We start from the raw sequence: 25,783 nt of genomic DNA, 5'->3' as shown, positions 1-25,783 counted from the left end.
AAGCATTCTTCCATGTATTCACTGTGGGGCAGCAATGGGGTGTGGTCTGCATGGGTTGACATCTAGCATTGAGAGTGGAGCAGTGCTGGGGAGTGTGCAGCACTAGGTCCTCTGGCCTGTAGCACCAACAGCATGAAGACTCATCAGCTCAAGCAAGTTCTATAACTTGCTTATTCTTAATTTCCCTCTTCTAGTAGGCTGAGCTATCTGAGGTATTTAAGAGTCAGAACAAAGCTGCCAGTCAGTGTTGGAGTGCTCCTAGCTTTGGAGAGTGTTCATTCTGCTTCTATGTCACATCTTCATGCAGTAATCCTGGGAGCCACATGGGTGTAAGAGTGGTGAGCAGAACATACCTGCTTTTCTGTTTGGAAATTCCATTGTTACCACCTACCACTGAACCACCATCTTGGCTTAGACCAGAGATGTTGTTGTCTGCTGGGGTGTAATAGAATCTAGGCTTCCTCTAAAAATCCTAGGGTATAGTCTCCCCCCAGCTATTCTGCAGCATCTGTGTTTGCTTGACTAATGGCTTTAAAGCTCATGTGGTCACAGTTCATCTTCTCTAGGTTGTCTCTATCTTCCAACTAAAGAGGCTGAAACCTATGTAGTTCTCGTCTGTATCTCTTATATGAACTTTATAGAGTTTGCATCAGGGGTACATTTGAGATTTGTTCAGTTTTCTAATGGGTTCCCTCTTGCTTGCTTTTGCATACTTGTCCTGCAGACCATTGTGGATAGACCATATCCTCTGCCTTGATTTCCTAAATGCATCTGTCAAAATCAGAATCAAATGACGTAATGTAGGTGAATCTGTTGCTGTGATTTTTATTTTATTCTATGAGTCCACTCTCTATTCCTTCCCTGTCCAACTTTCTGGATATTTAAGGCTTTGTGAGATGTTCTGGAACCGTAAGTGCAGGGTCTGGAGGGATCACACTTGCCCTCTGCCATCACTTTTAGGATTAGACCCAGGTGAATGTTACATTTGATGTTTAGGTAGCAGAATGGCATTTTTCTGAGACTATCTGAGAAAAAGTCTGTCAGTTTAACAACAATGATGGCAGCAGAGGAACAGGGGGTTCTGAGAGTTTTTATTCCTTTGGATTCTTCTCAGAAACTGTAAGTGTTCTGAATGTTAATTAGTGTAAATTCACCTGAAATTCTATTTCAGAATTTGAGTATTAGTTTGTGTGTACATTGTTTCTATATGACATGAGTGAAAAACAGTACAAGTGGATGACCTCAAGTGCACCATTGTCATGTTATTGGAGTTCAGGAAGAGAAGGACCATGGACACTGTCCTTTTCAGAAAATCCCATCTAGAGGCTATACAGTGATGTACATTTGCTTACCAATGCTCTGCTGAGGCATGTTCTTTATCTGGGTGATCTCTGAGGAAAGAGAGGTATGACTGACATTTTTGTACTGTCAAAATACACACGACATCTAAGTGTGGTGGAGATACAAAATTAAAACATACCCAGGGAGAGTTTCAAATTGGGTCCTTCTGTTATCGTCAGAACTTGACGAAAACTGGTACAGGTTCTGAAGCTGAATGTGGAAAAAGAATCTATCTCACTGCCCTGCACAGGATGTCCTCCTGAAGCTGTGTAGGACTTCTGAGCTTCCTTCATTTCAGTAAATGACCTTTTTCATAAATGACACCAGGGCTGTATATGCAGGTCCTCAGGTCAGGAATGCCCTGTGGACGTCTTTCAGGATGTGGCCAGGTACCTTCAAAAGAAGGAATATTGTAGATCAGTAAAGAAACTGGCTGAGAGTTCCATGTTCTCCAAGCAGAGAACCTGTGTTCTTGATAGATAATGGCAGGGTTACTTTATTGAAATTCAGGGAGTAAAGAGACAGGTATACTGCTGCTTGTCTTCCAATGTGACCTTCCCTAGACCAACATCATTAGGATCTTGTCAGGCACATCTGTAGGCAGGGAATGATTTCTCATGGCAGCTCTGGTACTTTTCAAGAATCAGGCTCCGGAAAAATAGGAGGAAAAGCATTTTCCCACCAACAAGTCTAAACATAGGCACTCTGCTTCCTGCACCTCATATCACTTCCTCTTGTCTACATTAGACAGGATACATACTTGGTGAAAATGAGCTTCACAAAAGATGATGTCCCAAAGAACCTGCAGATAATAGGAAAGAAACGGCGACCAATAAGAAATCTAGAGTTGACTTGTAGAACTTCATGCAACCCACCTCTACTAAACCGGTCATCGTGGCTGTGTAAAGAGGCCAGTGGGTGTACTTTAAGCAGTGCATCAACCAAATATGTTATATCCAAAAGAACACATCAAGGACTCAGCTTTGTGCTCTGTGAAGTGGGCACCTGTGGACTTTTTCAGGAAAATGTGTGTGAAGATTATGCTACAAGTAGGTGATATTGACTGCCATAGCCCCTGCTCCATCCAACAGAGAGGCAGTGAAGGAGAGAGGTGACGGATATGGGGACAGCTAGCTTCTGTTCTTTCAGGTAAAAGACTAAAGGCAGCAACATGTGTTTAGTAACAGGAGCAACTAAAGTCCCCATCAGTCAAAAGGCTAATGTCAGTATGAACATAAATAAACATCATATCTGTTCATACTGAGGTTCGCCTTTGTAGAGACCATCAGCTGGGTCTGGAGTCAATGATTCTCATGGGTTGTCTCTCCTGGTGTTCACTGACTTGGCTACAGTACCCAATTTCTGCTTTTCCCAGGTACTAAATTCAGTAAAATATATCAAGAATGATACTTGCCTTAGTAATCACCCATTGATGGAGAGCAGGTAAGCAAGAAGATCAGTAACTCTTGGCTGTTTTTCTTTGCAGGACTGGGTGCAACATCCTTCTTATTATTCAACCCAGAACAGATGATTTTGCAAGTTTCAGAGTGACTATCCTTCCATACAGGTATAAGAAGATGATCATCCCTTCTCCAAAAATACTTCCTCCATAACTGCTAGCAGACAGAGGGAAAGAGGGGGAAAATGTACTACTTTTCCAAAGTTGTCTCAAGATCACTCTGAATCCATGCCTCTGATGTCTCTCACTTTTCCTTTGCTTCTCTGCATCATAAACTCATTTACCACATTCCTTGAAATTAAAAAAGGATGGCTTTGGCAGACTAACTTGTATTTGTATGTGGACCAGTATCAAGGATAAACCAGATCACAGAAACATCTCTTGTACAATGGGATAAAACTTAGCAATCTCAGTCCTACTTCAGCCATGAGACCCACCGATGAGCCCTGGCATTCTGTTCCTTCTGAGTGGCCACTCTTCATTACAGAGAGAAGTGATCTGCATGGAGGGTGTCAATGACAACATCAATGAAACTTTCACAGGAGGATCTTTGCTGAATGCTTCAAATCTACAGGCCCATGGGTCAATGTAGGTCTGACCCCTGATAAAAAAGCAAATTCCAAGACTACAGACTAAGTCATGTGTCTTGGAAAATCAAGTACCAGAACAATCAATCTTGAGGACCAGTCATTGCAAACCATGCCAAACTTCTGCTCAGTAGAGGAGTAACCTCAGGAGCAGCACACGTGGGTACTGGGTGGGGAGGGTTGTCCTCCTTCAGCAGGCAGCACAAGGTGGCAGGCATGCTCAGGGTTCTGCTCCCCTGCTTGCTTGAACACTTCTCATCATGCCCCTTATGTTCAGCCAGCAAGGCGAAGGTGGGAATGGCAGGCTCACTCACTATCCCCTTAGAAGGAAGGGAACATGAGAGCACCTGCTGATGACACAGTGACACAGGCCTGCAAGGACTTAGTGGCAGATTTTGTGAGGTCCTGGGGTGACTCGTAGTTTAAAATTAGGTTTGAGGCCATGATGTTATTGAATATTTTTTCTTATGTAGACAATCACAATGAGGTGCACAAGCAAAATGTTTTGAGAGAATGTATAAGAAATGTAGTATTGTGATTAAGTATTTCTTCCTTCATGTCTGGATAGGTCTTTGCTTTGAATGGGAACCTTACTGTCACCATTACATATAGAACCACTGCCATGCTCCAGATGTCAAGTACCCTTGCATCATACTCTGTGTCATTGAATAGCTCTGGAGCACAATATTCAATTCTGCCACAGAATCCCTTGAACCTCTGCCCAGAGGTGACTTGGTGTTTTATCTACTGTCTGAGACAAGTTTTGACAAAAATGCCACTTATCAGGTACGGGACATGGGGATTAGAAAAATAGAGAAGAGGACACACTAACAAATAAAATAATAAAACAGAAATCAAAGGATAGTATTGGGAGGGAATTCTAGTGAATACCGAAATTACCCATGTTTAATTTTCCATATCCTTTATAACTTAATACAAAAGGGGGAAGAAGGCAACAAAAATATACTTCTTTAACATGCTACAAAGGACAATTCACACAGTTAATTGCTTTAAGACTTTTAGCCATCAAGCTATTAATCCATTTATTAGCATTCTGTTGTTTAGGCAGAGAAAAACCATACTAGATGGGAAGACAGGTTAGGATGTTCTGCAAGGAGTTAGAAAAGAGAAAAAATGGTTAAAAATATATTGTATAAAAGACTTTCAATGGTAAAATGTCAAAAAAGACTGGTATGACTGTATTCATGTATGAAATTTACCTCATTTTTAAAAAGAATGAACACTAATATTAGTCCTACTACTCATTAAGATAAAGGGGAAGCAACACTTTCCAAGATGTTCTACAAAACCTCAAGGATCCTATGACCTGAAATGTTCACTTGAGCTGTCCTCCCTTGATCCCAAATGTTTGATAAAAAAGCACTGACCTTCACCCACAAGTTTTCCATATGTGTGTTTTGTGACACCAACAGATAAATACACACACAACAAAATAAATGAATTCAACATATATTTATAATCCTAAATATAAAATAAACAGACATTATAAGCCACCTATTTATGGTCATAGACAGGGCAATCCTTATTGAAAGTACTTGAACTTTACCAACATGTTCAAAAACAACACGTTCAAGCTCAAGATCAGTTATTTACTGAGGAAGAGAAGGGCATTTCTAACATAAGAGTTGACAAATAAACATGTGAAAAGGATACAGGTTAAACAACCCATAGCTCTATAATGAAATTTAATTATTTTCCAGAAAACAGCTACAAATAAGGTAACCATATTATGTATGACATACCAGTCTCAAACATTAAAACACGGCACTGAGAACATGAAATAGGAGGACAAGAGTCTTCCTGGGGTGGTCCACAGTGTTCCGGCCAAGGGTTTAGTTAACATAACCAGCACAGAATCTTTAGACAAAAGAGTGATGAACAGAGTCCCAGGTGGATATGAATGTAAGCTTGGACTCCTGATTCCTCAGGTAGTAGAAAGATGTGCAGGTTGCCTAGTCCCAACTCCAAAGTGATTTTGACAACAAAGAGAGAATTTGGGGTTCAATGAAGGCAAAATAGTCTAGGAAGAGAGCAACCAATCAGGCTATACTTGAGTAGATCAGAAACACCTCCCCCAAATTTAGAGATTCATGCACTGTCTTTGTGCACTGTCTGTGTCACTGGTGTCCTTGAAGTAAAAACACTGTCTCCAACATCACAGACAGACACTATCTCTTAGCAAACTGCCTTCATTGTGTATCCTGATATATGGCCTGATTCATGACATAAACAGAACTGAGTCAATCAGGTTGGGTAGCCAATTGGGAAGCCCTCATTGGTAAGGCTGAAGTCATGTGATTTGTGTCTATTCTCTAATTCTTTGGTTTGGCTCTTAGCTAGACTGCAGGTGGAATCCTGTGAAAAGAGGGTTAATGCATAAGGCTTTGCTTGTTTGTGCCTTTTCTGCAGGGACATGTCACATAGGCCATATCAAACCATACTTCTTCCCTTCCAGTGTCTCCTTTCAGTTGTGATAAAAAAAAAACTTGATTTCTGAAGGTGGGATTTGTGCTTGATCTATTTCTAGTCTGTCCTGAGTGAAAGGGTTTTCAGACAATATCTCTGCACTGTTGACTTGTGATCACCCATAAATGGAACATCAACAATCCCTCAGAATAATCATCTTTCAAGAAAAATATTCTGGAGCCGGGCGGTGGTGGCACACGCCTTTAATCCCAGCACTCGGGAGGCAGAGGCAGGCAGATCTCTGTGAGTTCGAGGCCAGCCTGGTCTACAAGAGCTAGTTCCAGGACAGGCTCTAAAAAAAGCTGCAGAGAAACCCTGTCTCGGAAAACCAAAAAAAAAAGAATAATATTCTGAAACAAAAATAAAGGTTATTTTTAAAAATCCAACATCATTGCCCTGAATGTCTCCTGACCTTACCTAGTCAGCCCCTCTCTTTCTGAATGTCAGTATTAGGTCTACGTAAAAACTTTTACTTTTTAAACTTGAAAGGTACATCATCAACTAGTCTTGGCTTATTATACCTACACTGGTCATCAATAGCCTAAAATTAAAACAAAACAAAACATAACCTATCAAACCATTATTTTCCTCACTGACATTCCTCATTCCTTACACTGCTTTTGTGATGGGTCACTTTAATCTGAAAATCTTTTTCTCTCAGTTATAGTAAGTTCCAAAATTTATCCCATTAGTGTATTTTCCTGAACTTCGAAAAACATTGTCCATCACTTGGAGAAGAGTCCTCAAATTTCTGGATGTAATTTTTCTATTTCCTCAGTATTCCTGCCCAACCTACAACCAGTTCTTTTAAGACCTGTTAGACTTCATGTGTTTTTGAGAATCACACACAGACATAGAGACTTCATCTAAATCTCTCCTGCCACTTCCTTTCCCCCTTGTGCCTTAGCTTATCCCGTGAATCCCTGCACAAAATATCAATTCTTACATGAGTTCCATGCATGTATATGAATGGTTATGTGCACACCTAGACACACATTTATTTCTAAACTATGGAGTCCATTTAGTTTTGCTCCATGGACCACTGGACTGAATGACTGATCTGGGAACTGGTCCCGGGAGAAGACTGGTTGCCTCTCTCTGAGAAGTGATTGACCTTTGGCCTTGTTGGCAAAGAGAAACTTCACTTCTTGATCTATGAAAAATACAGTCAAAATTCTCCCTTGGGCCTGTATTTACCAAGTGCCATATTTCTTGTTTTTAATATCCCATTCTCCAAAATTTCTCATGTCCATGTTCTCAAAGATATTGTCTCTGATTAGATTCCTTAATAATATTCTGACCCTTAAATTCTATTTGTCTAGAGACTGAATTACTTTCTCCATGACATCTCATATTTGAAATTCTATTCACATAGTTAGTGTTATAGTACATACCTTTATTCTAGCACTCAGGAGTTGGTGGCAATAAGGTCCTAAGATTGAGGATACTCTTGGGATATTGACCTACTATGTGTTCTATTGCTGATAGACATCACGACAAAAACAATGTGGGGAAGAAGAGTTTATTTGGCTTACATGTTCTGGTCAACGTCTGTCACTTAGGGAAGTTTGGGCAGGAACTTAAGAAGGAGCTGAGGCAGAAAACAGAGAAATCTGGTACTGTCTTGCTCAGTTGTCTTAACTACTTCAGATCAATTTGAAGAGGTGAAGTCACCCACTGTGGGTTGGACATTCCCACGTGATTCAACAAGAAATTGATCCCTCTGACTGATCACCAACTGCAAAGTTGCAAGCTTACTTTCAGATGCTCAGCATATTAATGTTTTTGTTAGTGAGCCATCTTCCCAGAAAAATGCATGGATTAGCAATAGATTATATTGGGTGAGTGAGTCCAGGTCCAGAAAGACAAATGCTGGAAGTTCTTTACATAGACTGTTCTTAGCTTCCATTCTTCAGATGCAAGTATGAAACATAGAGGAAGAGACTGGGAGAAGCTACCTAGAGTGGCTGGATAATTTGATCTATATGTGTAAGTAAGTTTTTGTTATTTTGGTGGGGATATTTAGTAGGAGCTGAAACGAAACTATATATGTATTTGTAGGACTTTAGATGTGTGGGAGGATACATGTGGTAGTTGTTAACACAGCCATGTTTGTATAAGAGGCTGTGGCTACAGGAGAGGAAACACAAGGAAGAACAGCATCTTGATACGTTGGTGGGACTTTGGTAGAGTGGAGGATACATACAGAAATTCACATCAAGCTGTGGGCAGAGGTAGGAGTTGTGGGTGAGTGTGAACCCAGAGAAGCATACAAGAGGCCACATTTTGGGCAGTTTTATATGCAGGGATGAATCGATATGAAGAGCCAGACACATAGATATGCAGATAATTGTGATAGTTTGCCTATAAATCCTGGACTTGTGGTACCTGTTGTGTGTGTGTGTGTGTGTGTGTGTGTGTGTGTGTGTGTGTGCAAAGTATTAAAAACTTTGTCATTGGGTTTGGGGTACTGATATAGGGGAATCCAGCAGAACTAGAAATATAGGCCTGAGAGTGGCCCTTTAACTGTAAGGAAGGGGACACCTATTATACCCTGACTCATAGCCATCTGTGTGGGTGTTTGTGTGCTTGTGACTCTAAGTGTGTGTGTGAGTACCTGTGTTTATAATTATTTATATCTAGTGTACAGCTATATGGGAGGACTATTTTGGAAAATCAAACACCTTATATGTGCATGCTCGTGTTTGTGTGTGTGTGTGTGTGTGTGTGTGTATGTGCTCATGTATGTGGATTGTTCTGTAGCAAACCTGATGCTAGCTGGACCTAAACACATCTCCATATGATAAGCTCTATTTATAGGCAAAGTGATGCACAGAGGCACCTGTCACCTGGCTGGAGGGGAAGGTGAACCATGCAGGACCTGCTATGCAACCATGTGTGTGTAGGTGGAGATTTACCAATACATAGACAATAGATAACAGAGCCTGACATGTGCCTTGTATGGGGATGTAGAGATACGGAGCAGGGTGGAAAACCTAGTTGTGATCATGTATGACTTTTTTATTTTTATTTTTTTATTTTTTTTTTGTTTTTTTCATGTATGACTTTGGTTGTAGGGAAGGGTTTTGTCCTAGGACCAGATAAGGAGACTTGTATGTATAGGTTGAACTTTCACTATAGGAGAGGGTATCTAACAGGATCAGAGAACTGAAGTGTGCAAGACACTTCTATGTAAGGCAGGCAGGGAAAACCTAGCTTGTCTTGACTCCAGGTTATGTGTGTGATTTGTGTTTATGAGAAGTGGTACCTCACAGGAGAGAAAATGAAATCTGTGTGTATGTGTGTATGTTTATGTGTGTCTGTGTGTGTGAGCGAGAGAGAGAGAGATGTGAGAGAGGAGAGACAAAGAGAGAGAGAGAGAACCTAAACTATGTAAGATTGATGTGTATACCAGATTTTTGTGTGAGAGGATAACATGAAAAATCTGATATGTACTGGTTTCATTAGTGCATGTGTGCATACATGCATGCAAGTGTCTGTGTGTGTGTGTATGTGTGTGGGTGTATGTATGTGGGTGTGTGGGTGTGTATGTGCATGTCTGTGATGCTTGTACTGCATTGCTGTGTGCTTTAGATTTTAGGTAGGAAATACCTCACATTACCTATCACCACCCTTGTGTCTACTGTGTCAGTGGCTATAGAAGAGAGGATTCTGAGAAGTATCTTGTTCCAAATCTTGTATTGTTGGGTGGTGGACATACAAGTTGGAAGATCTTGCAAAGCATGACACTTAGCCCTGTGTAGAAGACTTTAGTTGTAAGGAAATGGTAAATGTAGCAGAACCTGGCATCAAGATCTGGCAAGTGTTTGAGGGGCCTTGACTGTGGGTGAGGGCTTACCTATTTTTCCAAGCTTGCTCTTTTCCCCTCCTTTCCTCCCTTCTCCTCCCCTCTCCTCTCTTCCCCTCCTCTCTCTTCCCATCTCTTCCCCACTCCTTCTTTCTCCTCTCCTAACATCTCTTCTCTAACATTTCCTCCCATGAACTCTCCTCTTGTCCCCTCCCCTCTCATCTCCTCACCTCTCCTCCACTAATATCTCCCTATTTCTCCTCCCCTCTCCCTTTTCCCTTCTCCTCCCCTCTCCTCTCTTTTATCTATCTACCCACCCCTCAGCTCATCTCTTCTCTCATCTCTCTTCTACCCTCCTCTCTCCTCTCCTCTCCTTTTATCTATCTACCCCCTCCTCCTCTCATCTCTTCTCTCATCTCTCTTCTACCCTCCCCTCTCCTCTCCTTTTATCCATCTACCCTCCCCTCCCCTCACCTCTTCTCTCATCTCTTCTCTCTTTTATCCCCTCTGTCTCCTCTCCTCTCCTCCCCTCTCCTCCCCTCTCCTTTTTTCCCCTCTCCTCTACTTGCCTCTCCTGAGCTTCCCTATCTTCTCATACCTTCTCTTCCTCTCTTCTCTTTTCTCTCCTCTCCTGTCATCTCATATCCTCCCATTTTCTCTCCTCTCCTCCCCTCCTCTCCCTTCTCTTCTCCTCTCCTCCCCCTCCACTCCCACCACTCTCTCACTCTCTCACCAACATGTGTATGTGTGTGTAATTGGCTCTTTAGAATTGGGAATACAGCAGGTCCTGAATCTGTTTGTGTGTGTGTTGGATTTGGATATAGCAGAGGACATAACTAACTTAATCTGATCTGTGTCCATGTATGTATGTGTGAAGCTTTGCCATTAGAGGTGAAAAAGGCAGGAACTGTTAGATAGCATATCATTTTTTGTATGTGTTTCTGTGTGTTTGGTGTGTAGTATGTTCTTTTAGCTAGTAAGTTATGCTAGCACAGGAGAATCTTAACACATAAAAATGTACATGTAAGTGCGGTGATGTGGAGAGACATGCTGTCAGTTCCTGCCATTTTCTCCCTCCATAGGCAAAGCCTTACATACATGGATAGATAGAAGATTCAGCTAGTTACAGTCTCCCCTATAGCCAAATCCACACACAGACAGATAAAAGGCTGCCTGGGTCCCCAATCCTGAAAATCCAAATTAGACAAACAAACACATGCAGAGAGAAAAAGAGAGGAGAGAAAGAGAGAGAGAGAGAGAGAGAGAGAGAGAGAGAGAGAGAGAGAGAGAGAGAGAGAGAGAGTTCCTATATATGGGGCTTTTAATGTATGGCAGGGAGAAACAAAGAGGCCATGACATCTAACCCTGTGTTTATTCTCACAACTTTATACCCTCAGTTCGGTTGTATTTTCGAGTGTACTTATCAGGAACTGATATTCAGCCATATATAACTTTCAGTGTATGGCAGGAAATAGATAAAATAGCCACTTAATAATTTATGTAAGATTTATGTGTATGTAAGATTTCTCTGTCAGGGGATAACATGAAGTACTTCGTATGAACTGTTGTATTCATGATGTGTATGTGCATGCATGCATGCAAGTGTCTGTGTTTGTGTATGTATGTGGGTGTGTGAGGGAGAGGAAGGGAGAGAGAGAAAGAGAGAGAGAGAGAGAGAGAGAGAGAGAGAGAGAGAGAGAGGATAATACTAAATTGTGTTACATTGATGTGTATGCAAGATTTCTGTGGGAGGGATTTAACATGAAGAATCTGATATATACTGGTGTTTACATGCATGAGTGCCTGCATGCATACAAGTGTTTCTTTGTGTATGTGTGTGTGTGTGTGTGTGTGTGTGTGTGTGTGTATGTGTGTCTGAGGTTCATGTATTGTGTTGATGTGTGCTTTATTTGTTAGGTAGAAAATAATTCACATTATCTATCATCACCCATGTGTCTACTGTGTCAGTGGCTATAGAATAGAGGATTCTGAGAAGTTCTTGTTCCAAATCATGTATGGGTGGTGGTGGACATACCAGTTGGCAGATCTTGCACAGTATTACACTTAGCCCTGTGTGGAAGACTTTAGTTGTAAGGAAATGGTAAATGTAGCAGAACCTGGCATCAGGATCTGGCATGTGTCTGGGAGGCCTTGACTATGGGTGAAGGCATACATACTGGACCTGACACCAAGATCTCTTTCTCTTGTTCCAGATTCTTTTGATTCCCTCCTCTCCTCCCCCTTCTCTACTCTTTTCCCCTCTCCTTGCCTCTCCTCTCTTCTTCTCCATCTACCCTCTTTACTACTACCTGCTCATCCCCTCCCCTCTCCTCCCTTCTCTTCCCCTCTCCTCCCTTCTCCTCCCCTTGTCTCTCCTCTCCTCTCCTCCCATATCTTCCCCTCTCCTCTCCTTCCCTTCCCTCTCCTCAGCTATCCTCTCTTCTTCTCCATCAACTCTATTCTCTCCTTCTCTCTGCCTTCCCATTTCTTCCCACCTTCTCCCTCTCCTCTTTTCACCTCCCTTTCCTTCCCTCTCCTCCACTCACATCTCACCACTTCTCCTCCCTCATTACTCTTCTCCTCTACTCCCCTCTCTTCCCTTCACCTCATCTTTCCTCTCCTCCCCTTTTCTCTCCTCCCTTCTTCTCTCCTCTCACTTGCTTTTTCTTTTCCTCCCCTCTCCTCCTCTCTTCTCCAATTTTTCATCCCCCCTCACCCCTCTTCTCATTTTCTCTCTTCCTCTCCCCACTCCTCTCCTCCCCTTCACTCCCCTCTCCTCTCCAACCCTCTCTTCCCCTCTCTTCTCCTCCCCACTCCTCTCCTCTCCTGTCCTCTCATTTGCTCTCCTCCCCTCCCCTCCTACCCTCTCTCATTCTCTCTCCTCTTCTCCCCTCCCATCTTCTCTCCAACCCCTGTTTTTCTCTCTTGCCTACATGTGTTTGTGTGTGTAACTTGGCTGTTCAGAATTGGGAACACAGCCAGTCCTGAATCTCTTCGTGTGTGTGTTGGATTGGATATAGCAGAGGATATAACTAACTTAATCTGATCTGTGTCCATGTATGTGTGTGTGAAGCTTTGCCTTTGGAGGTGAAAAAAGGAAGAAACTGATCATGGCATGTCATCTTGTGTGTGTGTGTGTGTGTGTGTGTGTGTGTGTGTGGTGTTTTTTTTTTTACCTAGTAAGAAATGTTGGCACAGGGCAACCTTAACACATAAATGCCTGCCTGTGAAAGAGCAGTGAAGTGGATGGACATGCTGTCAGTTCCTCCCATTTTTCCTTCCATAGGCAAAGACTTACATACATGGATAGACAGCAGATTCCGGTAGTTATAGCCTCCCCTATAGCCAAATCTACACACAGACAAATAGATGTAAGGGCCAGCTGGGCCCACAGTCCTTAATATCCAAATTAGACTCACAAACACATAAAGGGGAGAGAGAGAGAGAGAGAAAGAGAAAGAGAGAGAGAGAAACAGAGACAGAGACAGAGACAGAGACAGAGACAGAGACCAAGAGAAAAGAAAGAGAAGAGGATGTAGGAACAAAAGATCGCGAGAACAGGAGAGACACAGCTAGGCCTGATTCTGCTGTATGTGCAGACTGGTGTCAGGTGTGGGGGAATGATCCCCTTGGGATCATACTATGCAGTATGTGTTGGGATGCATGATGGTGTGCATCAGGGATTTACAAATTAGTATATGTGGTATTATAGTTAGCAGAAGCATGCCACTGACAAAAACATAGAATTGTGTGTGTATTTTGCAAGGGAGAATGGAACACACATGAATTTCTAGATATCGGGTCCTGTTGGTCTATATCTCCTACACACACTGCTATATATCAAGCTTGTCTATGTTCCTTCTCTGTATTCTGAGTCCTAGATGTTCTGCTTGATGTCAGGCCCTGAAGAACTCCTAACCATTCACTGAGCATTCACTGCTGTAAACTAACTGACCAAGTGACAAGGGGGTGCAGTTTCTGTCTAGTAGCACTAAGAAGTCACTTATACGTGTGGTGGGGGCATGTTCTAGTTGAATTTGATACACAGAAATTTTAGGGATTCACGGTTGGGGTCCCACAAGGCCTGATATGGAAAAAATCACATAGGGCAGTTCAGGAGCTGGTACTCAGCTGGTTATAAAACTACACAATGCACAGAGATGGTGTCAGGAAGGCAATGTCGAATAGTGCCAATTACTAGCAATGCTGTTTAGCACAGCAGATGGGAGGAGACATTTGTGTAGGATCTTTACTACTACTGGTGTGGGAGTTGAAAGGGGAAGGAACATCCTGAACTGCCATAGTAATGTATATGGATGACAATATATGAGTGTACAGGTAAGAACAGTGTCAGGTAAGGGCTGATATCTAAATGGATATGTGGATTGTGCGCTGTGGATGTCCATCAGGGTCTGACACCTAGCTCTTTGGGGATATATGTGGGGTGTCAACACAGCCTGGCTACATGTATTCATTGTGAGGAAGCAAGGGTGATGTGGTCTGCATGGGTTGACATCTAGCACTGAATGTGCATCAGTGCTGGGGAGTGTGCACTGCTAGGCTCTCGGGGCTCCAGCAGCAGCATGGAGACTCATGGGCTCAAGGAAGTCTTACATCTGTGCTGTGGTCAGCATCCCTCTTCTCCTGGGCTGGGGTGTTTGAGAGTCAAGAGTATAGCTGACTATCAGAGGTGGAAATGAGTCCCCAGCTTTGGCGAGTCTTCATTCTGCTTCTTTACCATATCTTCATGAAGTAACGTTGAGAGTCACACGGGTGTAAGTGTGGTGAGCAGAACACATCTGGTTGTCAGCCTGGACACTCCTTCCTGCTGCATAGCACTGAACCATTTTGTTTTAACACGTATTTGTTGTCTGGTGGGTTATGACAACGGTGTCCAGGCTTTCTCTCGATGTCATACGATACAGTCTCCCCAAGCTATGCTTCAGATTTTGTATTTTTTGGCTAATATCCTTAAAGCTCGTGTGTCTCGTGTGGGCTGTGTCTGTCTTCTTCTTTAAAAGGCTGAAACTTACGTAGATCGCTTCTGCATCTATTACATGAATTTTGTAGTTTGCATTGGGGTCAGCTGCAATAATTAAATTTGTGTTCAGTTTTCTAATGGGTTCCTTACTGTTTACTTTGGCATACTTGCAGACTTTTGTGGACAGATTATTTTCTCTGCCTTGATTTCCAAAGGTGGCCCTGACAAAATGAGCTGATGCAATGTAGGTGGGTCTCTGGCTGGGATTTGTGTTTGAATCCATGTTTCCATTTCTGTTTCTTGCCTGTCCAATTCTGTGGATCTCTGAGACTTTGTGAAGGGCTGGAACCACAAGTGCAGAGTCTGGATAAGTCACTCCTGTCCTCTGCCATCACTTTTAGGACTAGACTCAGTTTGGATGTTTCAGTGCTTGGGGACCAGATTTTCAATTTGAGTCTATCTGAGAAAAGATCTGTCATCTTAACAACAGTGACAAGAGTGGAGAAAAGAGGACTCTGAGAGTTTAGAGTCTTTTGGATAAAAAATAAATGTTCTATTTGCCAATTGGTGTAAATTCAGCAGGAAACCTACTTTGGTACTTTGGTATTTCTTGTTTGTGTATTGTCTCTATCCAATACTGGTAGGAAACCATATAAGTGACATAAGTGACAGAGGTCAAGTGCACCATCATCATGTGATTGGTGGCCTGAGAGAGAAGGTCCAAGGACACTGTCCTTTTCAGGAACTCCAGTTTAGAGGCTGTGGACACATGCACTCGTGTGTCCCAAGGCTCTGTAGTAGCACGTTCTTTCTCTGCTCAGGTAATTATTCAGGGTCATCTCTGAAAAAAGAGAGTCATAGGTGACATTTTTACACTATCAAAAAACACACAGCCTGAATCTACGCCGGAAATTTAAAGGTAACATACATTGGACAGCTTTCCTATGGGATCCTTCTGTTATCCTCAGATCTTGATGACAATTGGAGAAGGTTCTGGAGCTGGAAGCTGGAACATGAGCCAACTTAATGGCCTGTACAGGATGTCCCCCTGAAGGTGTGTAGATCTTCTGACCTTTCCCGAACTCGGAGATGACCGTTTACATCGCTGACACCAGTGTTGAGTGTGCAAGTCCTCAGGTTAGGAATCCTCCAGGGACACAATCTCAGATGTTGCCAGGCACCTATAAGAGAAGGAATATTGTAGATCAGTGAGAAAACTGGCTGAGAGTTCCACATCCTCAGGTACAAGATCTGTGGTCTTCGGAGATAATGGCAGGTTTACTTTAGGAAATTCGGGGACTAAAGAGGCAGGTATAATGCTCATTGTTATCCAAGGTGACCTTCCCTAGGCCAACATCATTAGAGTGTATCAGGGACAGCAGAAGGCAGGGAATGCTTCCTCATGACAGGCCTGCAACTTTTCATGCATCAGGCTCTGGTAACAAAGGAGTAAAAGCATTTTCCCACAAACATGTCTTAACATAGGCACTCTGCTTCCTGCACCTCATCTCATGTCCACTTGTCTACATTACACAGGATACATACTTGGTGAAAATGAGCTTCCACAAAAGATCGTGTTCCAAAGAACCTGCAGATAATAGGGCAGAAAGGGCGTCGAATAAGACATCTGGAGTTGACTAGGGAAACTTCATGTGATCCACCTGTACCAAACTGCTCATCGTGGCTGTGTCAAGTGGTCTGGGGCTGTACTTAAACATTGTGCCAACCAAATATGTTATGTCCAGAAGAGCATCTAAGGACTCAGGTTTGTGCTCTGTGAGGAGGACACCTGTGGACAGCTTTGGGATGAAGTGTGAAGTTCCTCCTACAAATATCTGGTAGTCATGGACCCTGCCCCTGCTCCATCCAGCAGGGAGGCGGTAAAGAAGGGAAGTGATGGATGTGGGAGTCTGAAACTCAGCTGACTTCTGTTCTCTCAGATAAAAAGCTAAAGATAGATACTTGTTTTAGTATCAGGGAAAGTCGTCATTAGTCCCAAGACAAATGTCAAAATAAACACCACAACTGTTCATACTGAGATTAGCCTTTGTAGAGTCTGTCATGTGAGTCTGGAGCCCATGATTCTCATTGGTTGTATCTCCTGGGTTTCACTGACCTGGCTACAGCACCCAAGTCTCCCTTTCCCAAGCACTGCATTCAGTAAGGTATATCACGAATGATACTTCCCTTAGTAATCCCCTACTGATGCAGAGCAGGTATGGCCACATAAACAAGAAGGTCTGCCACTCCAGTCTGATTTTCTTGCAAGGCTGTGTGCACTCTCATTCTCATGGTTCTTCAACACAGTACAGATGAAGCATCTTGCCAGTTGCAGTGATTGTTCTCCCATACAGGGGTAAGATGGTGTTCACCCGTTATACCCAAACTGTTCCTCCATAACAGCTAGGGGCAGAGGGGAAAGATGAGCTACTTGCCACAATTTATCTCAAAACCACTCTGAATCCATTGCTCTGTTGTTTGTCTTCTTACCTTTGTTCCTCTGCATCATGAGCTTAATGACCAAGTTCCTTGGAGTTGAAAACAGTTGACTTTGGCAGCCTCATGCTTATCTTTCTGTGGATCAGTGTCAAGGATAAAACACATCAGAGAAACCTCTCCAATACAACAAAATAAAAATTAGTGTTCTCAGTGCTGCCTTCAGTCATGAGACCCACAGATAAGCCCTGGCATTCAGTCCCTTCTGAGTGGCCCCTCCTCATTACATCATTGTTTCTGCATAGAGGGTGTCCACGACAACACCAATGCAACTTTCAAAAGGGGACCCTAGGAGAATGCTTCTAATCTACAGTCACGAGATTCTGTCTAGGTCTGACCCTCTGACCCCTGATGTGGGATCTAACCAAAAAGTAGTTCCAAGACTGCAGACTAAGTCATGTGTCCACTGTTCCCCAGTATCAGGACAATCAAGCAATACCCACCTTGCATACTGGAGCAACATTCCAGAATTCCTTCTGTAGTGGTAACCATTTCCTTCCTGCTTGGTGTCCCTTTCCTGTTAGGAGACAAATATAGTTCTGACAAGTACCCCAAAGTAAGGGCCCCATCACCAACAGCTAGACTGAACCAGCATCCAGTAGGAGTGTCTCGTGTGAAAAGAGGGAAATGGATACAGGCCGCCTGCAAACACAATAGCAGGGAGGGGAGAGGAGGAAGGAAGAGATTCACCTCTGTCCATTGTAGAAAAAAACCATCTCCTTTGGACTTGACCTTGAAGGGAAAGACAGAGGAATTAGTATTGATGTTGTATGTCATGGAAGACCTGCATATTGGGACTTCTAATTCAAGAGTATCTTTGGGGAGAATTTTGGCACAGGGCTGCTCTCTGACAAAGATGCTCTTGAAGGCCAGCTATTGGACATACCTCCTGTTAATAATGGTTGTCTGTGGAAAAGCCTGTGGTAGGTGCTGGACTTCTCTGTTGGAGTACACGACACTCTGTCATCTGGACTTCCTGCATGGCTCCCAATTTGCTCCCAATTTGGCTATCTCAGTCAATAGAACTGCTAACATTATCTTCTACAATGACTCAGTACATAAGACAATAATGACCTATGGAAGGCACAGTCTTAAGAACTTTGAAATATACACTTCAGACTCTTGTTTCTTATATCTTTCTGGATCATCTGTTTGCCATTGGCTCTTCTTATATTCTTCCTGATCTTTTTAGTTTTCTTCCCTCAAAGCCTTTGATGCTCTATAATTCTTTCTTCCTTTAGACAACACTACTTCTGGCTGCTTCTAAAGCTTCTACTTCTCATACAATACTGTCTACTTTAGCTTAAACATTTCAGGTTAAAGGTTGTGATGGAGTTTTGGAGCAACCCTTTTTAGAATAAGAATTCCTAATTTACCTACCCTAACTATCATGTGATGGTCACAAAGGACATTAGAAAACATATAGATTAATAAATATTGACGTGCATCTTGGGCACCGCATTTAGCTGTGTGTGTGCACCTGCAATGCTCTCTTCTTTCAGTGGTACCTCTTCCTTCTGAGAAACATGGCTTTTCCGTGAGAGCGGAATACAGCAGCACAGAAATCTTACACAATTCCCAATTCTCTTCTTAACCCTCTTCCAGCCTTTGGATAGACTGCTGGCAGAGGCTGCACTTACATCTTCAGGAAGGACACCTTTTAAGTTGTTCTTAGATGTTGTCTGAAGGGAAGATCTCTGAGTTCCAAGGGTTTCAGTGCTGCTCATACCCTGAGGTGTCTCCCTTTCCTTCCTTACAGAGGGTGTACTCTGAGCATCTAAGCTATTCTTCGGGGTGCTCACTTCCTGGGGTGCCTCGCAGGACAAATACTGTGCAGAAGAAATGCATTCAGAGAATGGGCATTGTGAGGACATCTCGTTGAAAACCATGCTACCTACTTCCAAACTTCTGCTCAGGAGTGGAGTAACCTCAGGAGCACACGTGGGTACTGGTTGGGGAGGGATGTCCTCCTCCAGCAGGCAGCACAAGGTGGCAGGCATGCTCAGGTTTCTGCTCCCTTGCTTGCTTGAACACTTCTCATCCTGCCCCTGATGTTCAGTCAGCAGGGCGAAGGTGGGAATGGCAGGCTCACTCACTCTCCTCTTAGGAGGAAGGGACTTGAGAGCATCTGTTGATGACACAGCGAAACAGGCCTGCAAAGACTTACTGGCAGATTTAATGTGGTCCTGGGGTGACTCGTGGCTTAAAATTAGGTATGTGGCCATGATGTTATTGAATTTTTTCTCACGTAGAGAGTCACAAATAGCCTTGGGATGGTAGCCCATACCCCACATAGCCAGCACAATGCTGGGATTTGGTTTCTTACAGAATGACTCTGAGGATGATGGGAGTTTCCAAAATTCTTGCCTGTCTCTGATCCACTGGTGCTGCCTAATGTCACATATCGTGGGCCTCTGCTCAGGGTTCACAGTGAACAAGTGCACAATGAGGTGTACAAGCACAAGGTTTTGAGAAAGTGTGTAAGGAATGTAGTACATGGGATTCAGCATTTCTACCTTCATGTCTGGATAGGTCCTTGCATTGAATGGGAACCTCGCTGTCACCATTACATACAGAACCACTGCCATGCTCCAGATGTCAAGTGCCCTTGCATCATACTCTGTGTCATCGAATAGCTCTGGAGCACAATACTCAACTGTGCCACAGAATCCCTTGCACCTCTGCCCAGAGCTGACTTTGATGGCCAGGCCAAAGTCACACAGTTTGATGTTTCCTTTGCCATCAAGCAGGATGTTATCTAGCTTGATGTCCCTGTGTGCGATGTCATTATCATGGCAGTAGTGCACTGCACACACAATCTGGCAGAAGATGTGTTGGGCCTCTTTCTGCTGAAGAGGGCCACCCTCCTCAATGAGCGTGACTAGATCGCCCTGAGCAGCAAACTCCAACACCATATAGGTGTGGTCTTTGCTTTCGATGACGTGGAAGAGCTTTATTATATACGGGTGGTCTAGTTCTTTCATGATGTTGAGCTCTTTCCTATTGTTACCGTCACTCTCCTCACCATTCGCAAGGATTTTAACTGCGACTTTCATATTTGTGAGGAGATGGCAAGCTAACTTCACCTCAGCAAAGGCCCCTTTGCCGAGGTTATTTAGTATGATGTAGTGATCTGTAATGGTCTCCTCTTCATAGGCGCTGGCATTCAGGGCAAGCTGCATGGTTTCCTTCTCTCTGGTCTTGCTAGAAATGTTCTTGATAATTTCCATGCCAATGCCAACTGAGAAAATCAGATTAAAAACATTGAGAAGTTAGTCAAGGGGTAAAGTTTTTAGCTTTCTTTTTCTTAATGAACAAGTGTGACAGATGAGAACAACCTTACAGTGAACTTCTGGGTCACAGAAAATAAGAAAAAGCCAAACTCTAAAGAAATTCTGAGAAACATACTTAAGATTAGAACTAAACCTAAGGAAACACACCAGCGTGAACAATTCAATGGCATAAATACTTGATTATTGAAAAGAACAAGCAAAACAGATACAACTTCACCAAAAGTGATCAAAGAGGAGAAAGTTTAGTTTAAATTTGTAGTCAACTTTGATCTTTTTACAGTACATATGGCTACTTCTAAAACATCATTTGGAAGACATTTTTTTGGCAACTGACAAGGGGTTTTATTTTTGTATGGAAATGATATCCTATTTATTCTGTAAACATATCTGAACACAAAATGAATTAAAAATTCTATGCAAACTGAATCATTTCTGAATCAGTCTTTAGAAGAAATTTTGAGTCTTTTTTCACTGCTAAGTTCTCTATAACCTAAACAATGAAATCATGGAATCATATACACTTGAGAAACATTCTTAGTGAAATTATAGAGTACAAGTGACAGCAGAGAATCAACATTCCTGCAGAAATAAAGATATCAGAGGGAGTAGAAAGAATTGTGAGGAACAATTGCAGATCTTCTCCTATGCTGAGAGAAAGGAATGCCACTTCTAAGAAAAATATTTTACATTTCCAGAGTCTTACATAATCCTTATCAGTCTATGACATCAAATTTACCTATTTTACTGTTCTCAAATTGTATATTTTGCTCTGAGATAGTTTGGTGAATATAATGATATCACACTTGTCAACACAATAATGGAAAGTGGTCTTTAAATAAGGTGGAATATCATTCTGTGTTAGTCACTTGCTATCATGCAAACATAATTGATAGATCATTTTTCACAAATCTATGGCATCAATCATACCTTTTAAATTATTTGTACATTTACAACTGGTTTTGAGATTTTAATTTTTAGTCTTTCTATAATTTTGATGATTTCATACATGATTATTGAATTTACATTATATTTCTCTCCTTTTTAAAGATCTGACAATGTTACTCTGAGGGCAGGTGTAACAAGTATGATGTTTTCTAAAAACATAGTGATGGAGCCAATGTTCCAAGGTTTCTTTATTCTCTATGTAGAGATATAAAAAAGGCTACTTAGGAGTCAGTAATTTCAACACATTTCTCATTCAAATTTCTCAACTTTCCTAGTAATATTATCTTTCCATTATTTAACAGTAATGTGAAGTTTTTATTCTTTTCTAATATATTATATGCTGACCCGGGTTTCACAGTCTTCCCTGCCCCAGGCTCTCCCGCCTCTTCCCTCAGGTTTTTTCTTCCTTCATCTCCCCACAAAAGAGGGCAGGCCTCCCAGGGACATCAACTAAACATGGCATAATATTCTTCTATTAAATTGTGTATATACTATCATATCAAGGCTGAACCCAGAAACCTAGAAGGAGGAAAAGGCACCATAGTTAGGCCTAAGGATTTGCAGCCACATTCTCCTACTGTTAGAAATCCCACAGTGAGCTGTTTGGGCTCTGGGGACCTGGAATTGAGTGCACCCAGGCCGGTGGGAGGTCCCCTCCTTCATTTGACTGCCCGGGGCAAGGTAGGCCTTTGTCTGAGAGCTGCTTGGCCTGCAAGGGGACCTGACAGTCTGCCAGAGGATCCATCATTCTTTGGGGGGTCAGACTCTGGCCTCCAGGCAGGTCTGAGGATTCCTGCGGAGGGGTGCGGGCTCCTTCAGATTGTGCTGCCAGGTTCGCTGTGTGGTATTCCATCCCGCCCTGCCCCCACCTTGGCCCTTTTGTCTGGGCTGCAATCCTGGGCTGCCTGGAATCCCTGATCCTGTGCACTGACATTCCATCTGAACTGGTGAGTGAATGCGGACCCTGGGGCAACCTGCCCTGGAAGAGAGCACAGACCCCCTACCCCCACTTCCCTCTGCAGGCTTGTGTCTGTTTCTCCCGTACCTGTGTCTCCCAAGCTTTCCCTAGTGTCCTCAGGTGTCCTGCTCCTGTTCTAAGGCCATCCACCCAAAGGGGTCAGACTCTGGCCTCCAGGCAGGTCTGAGGATTCCTGCGGAGGGGTGCGGGCTCCTTCAGATTGTGCTGCCAGGTTCACTGTGTGGTATTCCACCAGTTCAGTTCCACCTGAACTGGTGTCCTGCTCCTGTTCTAAGACCATCCACCCAGAGGAATCAGACTCTGGCCTCCAGGCAGGTCTGGGGATTCCTGCAAGGGAGTGTGGGCTTTTTCAGATTGTGAAGCAAGGAATAGGTCCTCCTCTGACACAGGGGAGATCCAACCAGTTTCAGTCACAGCAAAGATTGGTCTAGGACACCAAACGCCTCCGGGCTCCTTTTGAAGGAAGAGATGGGCAGGCGCCAATGCAGGAGCTCCTCCAACAACATGAAAGGCAACATGACATCACCACAATCCAGACGTCCTGAAACAACAAGAATTGAACACCCTACCCCAGAAGATATAGAAGAATCCGACCTTAAACAGTACTTTATGAAAATAATAGATGATCTTAAACAGGAGGTAAAAAACTGCCATAAAGAAATGGAGTTGACAAACAAAAAGGTAGACGAAATAAATAAATCTCTCAAATATACCCAAGAAAAACAAGAAAAACAAGAAAAAGCAATCAAACAGGTAAGGGAACAGTACAAGACCTGATAAATGAAATGGAGGTATTGAAGAAAACACAATCTGAGGGACGACTGGAAATGGAAACTCTGAGTACACGAACAGAAACTTCAGAGAATAGTATTTCCAACCGAATAAAAGAGATGGAAGAAAGAATCTCGGACTATGAAGATACTATAGAGGAAATAAACTCACAGATTAAAGAACTAAACAAATCTAACAAATTCTTAACACAAAACATTCAGGAAATCTGGGACACCATGAAAAGACCAAACCTAAGAATAATTGGGGTAGAAGAAGGAGAAGAATTACAAATCAAAGGCCCAGAAAACATATTCAACAAAATTATAGAAGAAAACTTCCTCAACCTAAAGAAGGAGGTTCCTATGAAGGTACAAGAAGCCTACAGAACACCAAATAGACTGGATCAAAAGAAAGCATCCCCGTGCCATATAATAATCAAAACACAAAACATACAGAATAAAGAACAGATATTAAGAGCTGCAAAGGAAAAAGGTCAACTAACATATAAAGGGAAACCTATCAGAATTACACCTGATTTCTCAATGGAAACCATGAAAGCCAGAAGAGCTTGGATAGATGTGCTACAGACACTAAGGGAACATGGATGCAAGCCTAGACTACTATACCCAGCAAAGCTTGCATTCACCATTGATGGAGAAAACAAGATATTCCAGGACAAAAACAGACTTAAACAATACGCAGCCACAAATCCAGCCTTGCAGAAAGTAATAGAAGGAAAATCACAAACCAAGGAGTCCAACAACGCCGACAATAACTCAGGCATCTAGCGACCCTTCACCAGCACAACTAGAAGAAGGGAAACACACAAACTCTACTACTAAAAATGACTGAAGTTAACAACCACTGGTCATTAATATCACTTAATATCAATGGACTCAATTCACCTATAAAAAGGCACAGGCTAAGAGACTGGATATGAAAACAGAATCCAACATTTTGCTGTTTACAAGAAACACCTCAACCACAAAGACAGACACCTACTCAGAGTAAAGGGTTGGGTAAAGGTTTATCAAGCAAATGCCCCTAAGAAACAAGCGGGTGTGGCCATACTAATTTCCAACAAAGTTGACTTCAAACTAAAATCAATCAGAAGAGATGGAAAGGGACACTTTATACTCATAACAGGAAAAATCCATCAGAATGAAGTCTCAATCCTGAATATCTATGCCCCTAATATAAAAGCTCCCACTTATGTAAAAGAAACACTTCTAGAACTCAAGGCAGCCATCAAACCACACACACTAATAGTTGGAGACTTCAACACTCCTCTCTCACCAATGGACAGGTCAATCAGACAGAAACCTAACAGAGAATTGAAAGACTTAATGGAGGTAATGAACCAAATGAACTTAACAGACATCTATAGAACGTTCCACCCAAATAGGAAAGAATATACCTTCTTCTCTGCGGCTCATGGAACCTTTTCGAAAATTGACCATATACTTGGTAACAAAGCAAACTTCCACAGTTACAAAAAAATATTAGTAACCACCTGTGTCTTATCGGATCACCATGGATTAAAATTAGAATTCAACAACAATGCTACCCCCAGAAAGCCCACAAACTCATGGAAACTGAACAGTCAACTACTGATCCACACCTGGGTAAAGGAAGAAATAAAGAAAGAAATTAAAGTCTTTCTTGGATTTAATGAAAACAAAGACACAACATACTCAAACCTATGGGACACAATGATAGCAGTGCTAAGAGGAAAGTTCATAGCACTAAGTGCCCACTTAAAGAAAATGGAGAAAGCACTCATTGGTGACTTAACAGCACACCTGAAAGCTCTGGAAAAAAAAGAAGCAGACTCACCTAGGAGAAGTAGAAGACTGGAAATAATCAAACTGAGGGCAGAAATCAACAAAATAGAAACACAGAAAACAATCCAAAGAATCAATGAAACAAGAAGCTGGTTCTTGGAGAAAATCAACAAGATTGACAAACCCTTAGCCAAACTAATCAAACGGCAGAGGGAGAACACACAAATTAATAAGATCAGAAATGAAAAGGGGGACATAACCACAGACACAGAGGAAATTCAGAGAATCATTAGATCTTACTACAAAAGCCTGTATGCCACAAAATTGGAAAATGTAAAAGAAATGAACAGTTTTTTAGATAAATACCATATACCAAAGTTAAACCAGGACCAGGTAAATGCTTTAAATCGTCCTGTTAGTCGCGAAGAATTAGAAACTGTTATCAGAAACCTCCCTACCAAAAAGAGCCCAGGACCAGATGGTTTCAATGCGGAATTCTACCAGAACTTCCAAGAAGACCTAATACCTATACTCCTTAAGGTATTTCATAATATAGAAACACAAGAGTCACTGCCAAATTCCTTCTATGAAGCTACAGTTACCCTGATACCTAAACCACATAAAGACTCAACCAAGAAAGAGAATTACAGGCCAATCTCACTCATGAACATTGACGCAAAAATTCTCAATAAAATACTGGCAAACCGAATCCAAGAACACATTAGAAAAATTATCCATTACGATCAAGTAGGCTTTATCCCAGAGATGCAGGGCTGGTTCAACATACGAAAATCTATCAATGTAATCCATCATATAAATAAACTGAAGGAAAAAAACCATATGGTCATCTCA

This window comes from Arvicola amphibius, chromosome 5 (assembly GCF_903992535.2).
Source record: "Arvicola amphibius chromosome 5, mArvAmp1.2, whole genome shotgun sequence".
Lineage (NCBI taxonomy): Eukaryota > Metazoa > Chordata > Mammalia > Rodentia > Cricetidae > Arvicola > Arvicola amphibius.
This window is presented reverse-complemented; position numbering follows the sequence as displayed.